Raw genomic sequence first — 10,847 nt, forward strand, 5'->3', positions numbered from 1 at the left:
ACCGAGGAGAAGCCCCTGGCGTGAAATGGCCCAGGTCTCTGTCTTCCCGTTCTCGAGGGGGCCGGCAATTATTTCCACTGGAATCCAGGGAGGACTGAGATTTTCAATTTTCCTTCAACGCGGGAAGGAAATTGAGACTTTTAGTTCTGGTCCGTTCACTTCGGGTCAGAGTTGCTCTCTGGTTGAAGACGCCAGTGGCCTTTTCCGGGCGCATTTTTACGCCTTCGTTCCTGCCAACTCCCCAGGCCTTTAGCTCCATCCGGCTCTTTATTTCTTCTTTCTTTCTTTCTTCGGCCTCCAAGCTGCCGCTGCAAAGCTCTCCTTCCGTCTGGCATCGACGATGCCACCACCTTCCAGAGTTCTCCGGTCGGCGACTCTGGCCGTGCGATGAGAGCCGCTGCCCCTGGACCTTTGTTAAAATTCCTTTGTCACAATGTACGAATGTCATGGGTATTCGTTCTTACCGAGACGTCCAGGGTAGCAGGGACTATCACCACGTTTGTCACTTGGAGGGGCAGGAACCCAAAATCGCTTAAGTCCAGGGAGCTGGGGTTTAGAGGACACGGGACATTTGCTTCAGGCCCGCACCCATGTCAGACATGGGGACCAGAGACCACCCTCCATAAACCTCCAAACATGAGCCCTGGCGGAAACCATGTCTTCACCCCACAGACCACAATGGCAGGTCCTCAGGGCCCTGGTCACCCGCCCACACAGAGCACCCCAACAAGGCACCGTCGGTGCCGTGAGTCCGGGCCCCTAGCAGGAAAAGAGTCTTTTTGGGGGGGGAAGTGGGAGGTGGAGAGGCGGAGGCTGGGGTGGAGCCCGGGGCAGGATGCCGACAGCCTCCACGCTCTGGGTCAGAAGCTCGGCCCCTGATATCATTCCATCTGTTTGTCAAAACCGTCCTTCTCCACCTCGAGCCTTCCCTGGCAGCCGCCGGAGAGACACAGTCCTGTCCGGCCTTTGGAAACTTCCTTCAGACACTCTCAGTGTTCCCCTTAAGTGCTGACAGTCACAGGCTTCCTGGCCTGCAAACAGAGAGCTATTTTAAAAGGTTCCTGTCGCCCCGCCCTCCACCAGCTCTAAAGCAAAGTACCTTTGTTGCTCCCTTTGGGACAATGCCACGCATGCACATTGCTGGTCCTTTGGCACGTTTGTGGAAGTGACTTAACCCGAGCTAACGTCCCCACTGGGAAAACCGGGCCAGGAACTGCTTGCTGTGCCAACACGCAGCCGCCAGGGGGAGCCGGCGAGGCCGTATCAGTGACTGGCCACCTAGTGCCGCCCTGAACGATGAACCTTTTCGTCATGAGCTCAGTCCTACCACGTTCCCGCGAGCTATGGCTGCGTAACAAGCCGGCCTAAAATGTGGCGACTTGAAATCAGAGCCGTTTCATTCAGTCAGGGTTTGGTGTGGAGATCCGTCTGTTCTAATTGGTGTCGACAGAGATCCGCGACCAAGATCTGGTCCTTCTGGAAGACGGGAGAAGATTTGCCTAGAATACCGCGGCCCCGTCTGAAGTTTATACACTTTTCCAGTTGGGGAGAGGGCATGGTGCTCTGAATCCCTGAAAATCCGTGCGAACGGGCCCAGGCGAGGTGGGCAGCTGCTGTCCAAGCCCAGTCTAGAACCCACTGATGGCGTTTAATCCCATCTCCGGCCTCAGTCTGTCCTGCTGACAGCTTGGTATGAAGCTCAGAAAAGAGTCCCGAAACATTGAAGGCGGGTTGGCAGAAACGGAGCACGACGGCTTCTCTCCAAAGATCAGAATTTTTAGCATCGCAGATAATCGTGATAAGGTCCAACCTTTGTTTCTTTTTTTTTTATTCTCTTTTCTTTTCATTCTTTTTTATTTTAATTTCTCCTTTTTTCCATTCATTTTTTTTCCTTTCATTCAACACTGTTTACTGAGCAACTGCCAAGTTCAGAGCCCACAGTTTAGAAGAGGTAACGGATAATCACATAATCCGAATGACAAGCATACCGCTGCAAACCAACAGCAATGCCCTGAAGCCGAGTCAACAGACTTTTGCATAAAGGACCAGAGAGCTGGTATTTTAGGGGGTGTGGGCCATACGGCCTCTGCTGCAACTACTCACCTCTGCAAGAAAACAGCCCGAAGGATTATTCACAGCCACCGACAGAAGGAAACCACCTACCCACGTATCACTGGATGGACAGAGGAAATGTGGTGGACACATAGTGGACTATTATCCAGCCTATAAAAGGAAGGAAATCCTGCTACTTGTGGCAACGAGGATGAACCTGCAGGACATTCTGCTAAGTGAAGTCGGCCAGACACCCAAAGACAAAGACTATATGATCTCGCTTACATGCAGAATCCTCCCCCAAAAAAAGTCGAACTCACAGTGAGAGAGAGTTAGAATGGTGGATGCCAGGGCTGGGGGCGGGGAGCCAAGTGGGTGTGTTGTTCCCAGAACACACACTTTCAGAGAAAAGATGCATTAGCTCTAGGGATCTAATCACGGCACAGCGATTATAGTTAATAATACTGGATTATTGCTAAGAGAGTAGATCTCACCATGGGAAAAGAAGGGGTATCTATGTGTGGTGATGGATGTGCTAATCAGCGTGACCGTGGTAGTCATTTCACGATGCACGCGGATGTCGAAATAGCATGTCGTACGACCTAACTATATACAACTTTCATTTGTCAATCACGCCTCAAAAAGCTGGAGCAAGTATATACATTTTTTAAAAGGAAAACAGCCATAGACAATATGTAAACAAATGGATGTGCCAGTGTGCGCATAAAACTTTATTTATAAAAACAGGTGGAGGGCCAGATTTGACCCGAGGGCTATAGTGTATTTACTTCTACTCTGGAGGAAAGGTACATTGTTTCTAGGAAGATGCGGAACAATGAGTATAAATGTCAGTGGGGAGAAGGGTTGGGTCTTTTCCCAAGGAAGGGACTGTCGGACGAGCAGGCGGCGAGCAGAGGAAGGGCTGTCTAGGACAGTAGAGGACCAGAAAAGGGGAGCTGGCACAGACTGCGAGGACATTTAAAAAGGCCAGTGTGGACCGAGGGAAGAAGGGTCAAGGGAAATTCTCAAGACATGAGATTGAGGAGAGGCTGACGGTGGCCAAATCATGCTGGGCCTCGCTAACCATGTTAACATTCTGGGAGGGTTTCGATCCCACGACAATGGAAAGCCAAGGAAGGATTTTAAGGGTTTTTTTTTTTTTTTAAATTATGCGTCATTTTCTGTTCCCTCCACTAGGTCCCACGTGGACCTATCTGAATGAGCTGAGGTTGCATTTCCTCACAAGGAATTAATGTGCTAAGGGAGCGAAGGTGATGGAGAGCTGAGGTGTCACATTTTGGTGGTCTTTACAATCCTGGAGCAAGGTCGCAGCAGTAAAGTCACACATTCCTAGGGATCACGGAGGATAACGTATGGGAAAGTACTTTTTTCCGAGTCTTAAAATGCTGCCCACACGTGAGGTCTTGTTATTATTCAAGGCTGGCACTCTGGCATTCCTCGCATAATTAACTAATTGGTCTCACATTTCTTGCCATGGAGTTTGGATTTTTTTTTTTTTTTTTGAAAAAAAGAAAGTATTTGGCTCCAAAGATTTTAAACTATTCTGTTTCACGGTGTTGACTTTTTCATTGTCTAGACAGCTGGAGAGTCAGACAGGATTATCGGGAGGAAAGAGGCATTTTATGACCAAAAGTCAACCTTCTCAGCCAGTGGAATTTACATATTAATGACCACTGTGGCAGCTGTCATAAGAAACCTTTAAAAACCAAACCTTTTCATACTTTCACATTTCTGGAATTTGGCAGGGGGCAGATATTTTGCATTTTTAATACACACAGAAGACCTTTGAATAAAAACCACAGAAGGAAGATGGATGAGTGTGGGCTCGGGGTGGGGGAATCCGAGCTCGGTTTTAAAGGGAACATCAACCAACTGGAGCCACGGGAATAAGACGGATTCCAACACCCTTGCTACGAGGAGAAGGGACATGGGGAGCCACATGGCCACTTTCCAGACTCGACAGAATCCAAAGACAGGAGGATATGCCCATCAGAGCCGGGTCGTAAAACCACGTTCGGAGTGGGAGGGAACGCTATTTCACGCTCGTCCTCCCTTCCACATTCCCCCAGAAAGGCATTGCACCCCCGTTTGGACATCTCCGCCGCCAAGGCGTTTGCCGACCTCCTGACTGGAACAGCTTCTCCCTTCCGTGGACTCAACATCTTCCTCATTGACGTTTGTCCTCATTAGCCCCAAAGCTGGCCTCCGAAGCCACTAGACTATGCCTACCACCCCGGACAGACTGTTCCCCTGCTTCTCTCCGTCTTTGAGGGCGGATGGCCCTTCGAGGTCACGAGGGGGCCGCCCCCCCTCTTGCCTCGTGTCCCTGGGCGAAGCAAGAACATGGAGATGACGGGGCGTGGAGAGAGAGACGTGCAGTGTGTCGAGAGCCTTTAAATGGTCCTTCGCTTTGACTTCGGCCATTTGCTTCAAAGCGTCCCTCCCAGACGAAGCTGTGTGTGCAGGGGGGGTCCTCATGGCCGCTGAACCCGAACGCCCCGAAATGACAACGCTGCTCAATTAACCGTGAGGTGTGACCAATGACAAGGCATCGAGTGTTGTCTAGGTTGTTATGCGCAGTCATGTTGATCGAAAATAAAACTTTTTAACTAAGTGACAAAATTGGGGCCCAATTAACTATATTAAAATGGGGGGGGGGGGTTGGCCAGGAGACAGATAAGAGTTCGTAGTACGGGGTCACATTTGGGACGATGGAACCACCGTGGGACCGGACAGAGGTGCTGGTCCCACAGCACTGTGAACACGTAAAATGTCAAGTGGATGTCACTCCAATTAAAAAAAAATAATAAAGAAAGAAAAGTGCGCGTGGGTCTCTGGGGGGGGCGGGGGGGGCGTTTGATAGAGAGCCGCTCCCGGCTGCATTCACCCGGCTGCATTCACCCGCTGTGGCTCCTGTGCGGTGAGCGCACATTAGCATCATCACAGGAAGGGACGAGAAAGTGCACTACTGAGCGGGGCGTGCGCCCCCGAGGGTGGGGGCGCTGTCCGCTGGGCCCCACTCCCGCGGGGGCTCCAGGCACGGAGGAGATGAATCCGGTGTTCCCGCTCTGCTGCACCTGGTCCCTGCACTGGAGCGAGGCGCCTCCCCGACACCTGCAGGCTCTCCTGCCTCCCGAAGCCCACCAGGGACGTTTCTGACGGTCCGTCAGGTGACACGTACACTGCGCACATTTCCCATAGAAAACAGAGACCCCGTGTTCCAGCCCTGGCCTGGGTGGTGACGGCTGCTCGAGGGACACTCTGCGCACTGTGCGGTCACTGGTGGTGTAGCAGAGTTGAAGCTCACGGTGGTTGGGGCTCTCGGCTCCGAATTTGAAGGTCGGGGCCCTGCGTTCCGGGGGACGGGTGGCCACCCACCCCACCCCGCCGTCAGGGGCCGGCGGGCCCAGCACGGGCTGCAGTCTGCACTTGGCGCCAGCGGCCTTCGGCGGCGATCAGCCCGGAGCAGAAGCCGGACAGGGACACAGGTACCAACGGCAGCTCCGAGTTCCTGATTCTGGAAACTTGGGGTGAGGAGGGGGCCCACGGGGTGGGTGACGGGCCCCGTTCCAGCCGCCCTTGCCCTGCAGTAAGACTTGCATTCCTACAAAAGGGGCATTGTGTGAGCTCCGGGAAGTCTTTACGGAGGCATCAATCTTGTGTCGCCCAGAGATGTTTATCCTGAAGGCAGTGTCATGTGGCAAAGAGGCGGGGAGTCGTGGGCAGACCGATGTGGTCATCCAGGGGCCAGGCGAGGGGGTCGGGGAGCTGGAAGGCGGCCAGGAGCCGGCTCGGCCTGCGTTCCAGATCCGGCCGTGACCAGCCCCACGAAGGCTGTGCAAACAGCTCCCTTGGGTCTCGTCAGCCAGGACAGCGCTGCAGGAAGCAGACGGTGGACGGTCCTCGGCGTGGCGGGACATGGAGAACGTGCGGCCACCCCGCCCCTCGCAGAGGAGCACGGCGCCCTGGGGGACCCTCCGAGGGAACCCGGCAGGTGTGAGAAGGATGCGGCCTCGTGCCCACTCTAAAGACGAAAAGCTGCTGGCCGTGTCCTCAAACCAGAGCCAGGATTTAAAGGACGTCCCACCGAACGCGAGCGCGCAACTGAGGCAGCCTGTGGTCAAGTCCTGCGAGTCGGTGCCCAGGGCCAATGCCGGAGGGTGACACATGAGACGGGACAGCCGGGGACGCCAGGGCCAGGGCGCAGGGCCGGCCAGCCGGATCCCTGAGGCTCCTCCTCCCTCCTCCCCAGGGAGTCCAGAGGACCGGCCTCTGGGGGGCGGGAATGTGCCCGGAGCCGGGAGCCCTGAGCTCCAGCGCCACCAGCGCCCCACGCCGGCACGTGACTGTCACGTGACGCCGGCACTGCCGCTCCCTGCGGCGGCGGCGTCAGTGTCAGGACTCAGGGGCACGAGGCCCGGCAGAGCTGACCGTGACGTCCAGGGCCGCAGGCGCAGGTGCCGCTGGAAGGGCTGTTCCTTCGTTTTCGGCATCAAGCTAAGAAGGAGGTGCCCCCTAGGGAGATGGGATGAACCTCCATAGGGAGACGGGATGAACCTCCAAGAGAACCTCTGGCCTCTGCGAACAGAGCGTGTCGGTGGCGGCGGCCAGGGCGGCCCGCAGGCCCGAGGCGCCCGTGGGAGCGCCGCGGCCCAGCGCCCTCGTCCTCCCCGCCGGCCGCTGCGGCCGGGCGCCTGCGCCGCAGAGAGGCCGAGGCACATGGGGACGAGGCACATGGGGCCGAGGCACATGGGGACCGAGGACGCGGCGCGGTCGAGGCGGGCGGCCGCTTCCTGCTCTGCGATTCGGCCCACTGAACCCCGAAGGCGCAGGAAGACCGACGCTTCAAAGGCTGACGTTTTAAAGGGGTGTGGGGGGCGGGGGCGTGGAGGGAAGAAACCGCCTGTGCTTTTCTCTCCGGACGCCAAGATCTTGTTTGCCGGCGTTGCGGGCCAGAAGCCAGGAAAAGGAAACTCGCCGTCCTCAGTTCGGCGGCAGGAGAAAGACGGGGGTCGGGGGCAAGGGCAGGGACGCGGCGCTGGCAGCTGGCAGGCTGGGTCTCCCATAAGGATAAGGGGGTTCCACACGGAACCCGGGCACGGCACAGACTGCCGCTGGAGGTGGCGCCTTCCCCTACTGGTCCCACCTGGTAAACGGGGCAGGGGCGTCACCGGCCACGCCCCACCAGCCCCGCCCCGCCCATTGGCCTCGCCCCTCGTGGCCACGCCCCCACGCACCGGTCACGCCCATCACCGATCACGCCCCCTCATTGCCTCGCCCCTCGCCGGCCACGCCCCCACACACTGGCCACGCCCACCAGGCCACGCCCCCGCCGGCCACGCCCCCGCTCACTGGCCACGCTCCCGCTCATTGGCCTCGCCCTTCACCAGCCACGCCCCTGCTCATTGGCCTCGCCCCTTGCCGGCCACGCCCCCACTCGCCGGCCACGCCCCCTTCCCGGGAGAGACAGGGGCCAGCGGCGCCTTCACCAGGCAGAGGAGAACTGGCAACGGCGTCACGTATAAGAAAACGACGGTGGCGGATTCCCTGGGCCTCTGTCCGAAGCAGAGACAACATGAGAGAGAGGGTCACGGCTCCCATAAGAGGCGAGGCAGGAGCAAGGCTTCAAACAGGACGCGCCGCGACCCTCCGGGGCTGTCTTGGGAGGGGCTTCGGCGCCGCCTCCCAACCCCGATACTTGAACTGGCGGTTTGCAAAGGGCGCTCCAGCCCCAGGAGGTCTAGGGGCGCCTAAGAGACTGTGAACCCCTTCTGAGTCCGGGACAGTAGGTTGGTGAGCGCGGGCTCGTTTTGTCTCTGATTCCACATCTCTTTGGAGCTGAGGCGTCCGTCACTTACTTCTCGGTGTCTGAGGCCTTCCCTGTGAGGCAGCATCGTGGCCGGGCCCGCGGCCCCCTCCCTCCCAGCCCGCCCTGCACTGTCGGCCTTCCCGAGAAAGCGGCCCCGGCCCCGGCCTCCTCGCGCCTCTCCTCCCTCGTACCTTTCTGCTCCCCAAACTACTTCTGGTTGTTGAATCCCAGAACACCCTACACAGACTCTAAAGGTTTTACGAGCAAGGAGACAATGTCAGGGAGGACAGCACGTTTACCGCCTTAGCACGAGCATACGCCGTTGGAAATTTCCTAGTAGCCGCGTTTAAAAAAGCAACAAGAAGTAGAGATTAATTAAGCGAGTAGGCGTTGTAACTCGATATATCCAAAATCTTACCATCTCAACGTGTAATCAGAGTAACAAATTATTAATTATAAAGTCCCTTTTGCGTCCTAAGTGTTCGAAACCCATTTGACACTTGCGGCCCGTCCAGAGTTGGACCAGGCCTGCCCCGGAGCCAAGCGCGGCCGGCGGCTGCCAGGCGGGGTGGTCCCGCTCCGCAGGTCCACCGTCCCATGCCCAGGGAGGCGAGGCCCCTTGGGCCCCTGCTGTCACGCCCCCCACCCCACCTGACTCCGGGCGTCACCGTCCGCCCTCTCTGGCCTCCGTGCTCCTGACCATGATCCTGGGGTTTTCATTTGCACCCCTGCGGCCACCCTGGCTCTCCCCTCGCTTGTGGGTGTCCCTCAGGATGAGTGGACTGATGTCGCCGACGGTAAACCATCGTTGCGACAGTAAACCATGCACCGCTGGCCACCACCCCAGGAGTGGGGGCTCCTCACACGTCCCCCGCGCTGGCTTCCGTCTGCTGCCGTAAAGGACCACAATCCCAGCGGCTGACAACCACAGAAAGTCACTGTCTTCTGCTCTGTGTTCAGTCTCGCGGGGCTACAATCAAGGCGCCAGCAGGGGGCGTCCCTTCCCAGAGCCCTGCGGAGAGAATCCGCGGCCTGGCCGTCTCCAGCCCCCAGAGGCCGGCCACCTGCCCCCTTTGGCCCAGGGCCTCTTCCGCTGTCTTCGAAGTTGAAGCCGGCCACAGCGGGCCGGCTCCTTCCCACGGCGCATCCGTCCGATCTCCTCTCTGCCTCCCTCTCCCACACGTAAGGACCCCGTGGATTCCAGGATGATCCCCCACCTTCGAGCCAGCTGCCATCTTAACTCCCCCCATCACGTAATCCAACAAGCTCGGCATCTCCGGGGATCAGGATGCGGCATCTTTGGGGGCTGCCGTTCTGCTTCTCGCTCCCCATTCAACAGAGAGGAACGAGAGGCCAAGGAACGGACACGAGGTCTTCCCGCCGGACGCCCCCTGACGGTGAGGCCGTGATGCGGGCGGGCCCCTGGCTGGCAGTCACCCCCACTGCCGACGTCCCAGTGCAGCCTGAGAGACCTTGGCCTTCGGGAGGTACCAGTGCACCCGCCGGAGCCTTTCCTCCCAGACCCCAGGCGCGTTGGCCGCCGGTCGTCCCTGGGTGCTTTACACCATGTTACATAAATGAATGGATTCAAACAGAGAGCGTAAAGGAGACGGGGTCTCTGAGGCGTCTCTGCAAACAACTTAGACGTGCTGTCGCGCGCACAGGACTGGGGCTGTCAGGAAACGTTTCTCCCCCTCGCCTTCGCCCCACGCTGACAAGGGGGGCCCTGCTTGAAACGCGTCCCCGAAAGGCCAGCCCCGATCAAGGCGACCACGATGTCACCCCGGCCAGGACAGGCTCCGGGCCTGTTCTCATATCCGTAGGCACCGTTCCCCCAGCGGCCCGGTCTCTGCTTTTATACACGGTCTGCTCAGAAGGAGGAAGAAAACCTCAAGTCTAGGCCCAGCTTGCAGCGGCAGCGAGGCGTCACCCTCCCTTGACACCGCGGTCCCCTCCCGGGCTCGGCGCTTGCCAGCGAGCGGGGTCATCCCAGGCCTCCTGCGCTGACTTCCTGCAGCGCTGATCCCGGAGGGTTGGTTCTGAATTCTGCAGCCTCAGGCGAAGCATTCGGACCGGTTTGATTGGGCCTAAAAGAACCCAGTCGATGGGACTGGGGACACCCTGTCGCGCGTGGTGGACAATTTATTCCAAAGCTCCGTTTCCCTCTCTCGCTCTCTCTCTCTCTTTTTTTAAAAGCCAAAGAGACATATATTTTTCTGACAATGTAGAACAGAAAAAAAGGCAGCAGTTACCCGGCGTTAACTCTCAGATCCTATCCACAAGGTAAATAAGGCATAAATCAACCAATTACAATAAAATAGCGCATAAATGCCTTTGACAACTCTGAATTTCCCAGGAAAACGCTTCCAGCTGTGACCCCTGACTTGAGACGCACGGGCCAAACGTGGCCCGAGCTTGTTTATAAAGGATGGCGCTGCGTCAGGCTCCAAGGGGCCTCTTCCTTTCACTCGAACAGAACGCAGAGAGAAGCAAAGCCTTGTAAAAGTCACTGACGAGCAGGACTAAGCCTGGACGCTCCCAGGCCTCCCATTGCTACGCGTCAATCAGAAATCCACTTTCGATAAACCGGAAATAGACCTCTGAGGACTGAGCCGAGAGGAAGCCAAAGTCGTCAGCCTCAACCCAGTAAGAGTAACGGGTCATCGGACAGAGGATGGGAGGTCGAATGGCATCTGGAGGGCTGGCGGGCCCACAGCCTGTTCCTGTTAATAAAGTTTTATCGGCACGCGGCCACACTCGTTTGTTGACACGCCGTCTACGTCTGCTTCCTCGCTCTGAGGGCTCAGCCGAGCTGTGACAGGTCATGTGGCCCGCAAGGCTGAGAACGTCTGCAGGTTAGAAAACAAGGAGCCAAAGAGATACCGACGATGGAGGCCAGAGTAAGGACGGGACAGCGGAGGTCGTGGTTGGACCTGGCAGAGGGGCCGGCGGAGGGCGTCGGACG

The sequence above is a fragment of the Rousettus aegyptiacus genome, unplaced genomic scaffold (assembly GCF_014176215.1).
Source record: "Rousettus aegyptiacus isolate mRouAeg1 unplaced genomic scaffold, mRouAeg1.p scaffold_m13_p_5, whole genome shotgun sequence".
Classification (NCBI taxonomy): domain Eukaryota; kingdom Metazoa; phylum Chordata; class Mammalia; order Chiroptera; family Pteropodidae; genus Rousettus; species Rousettus aegyptiacus.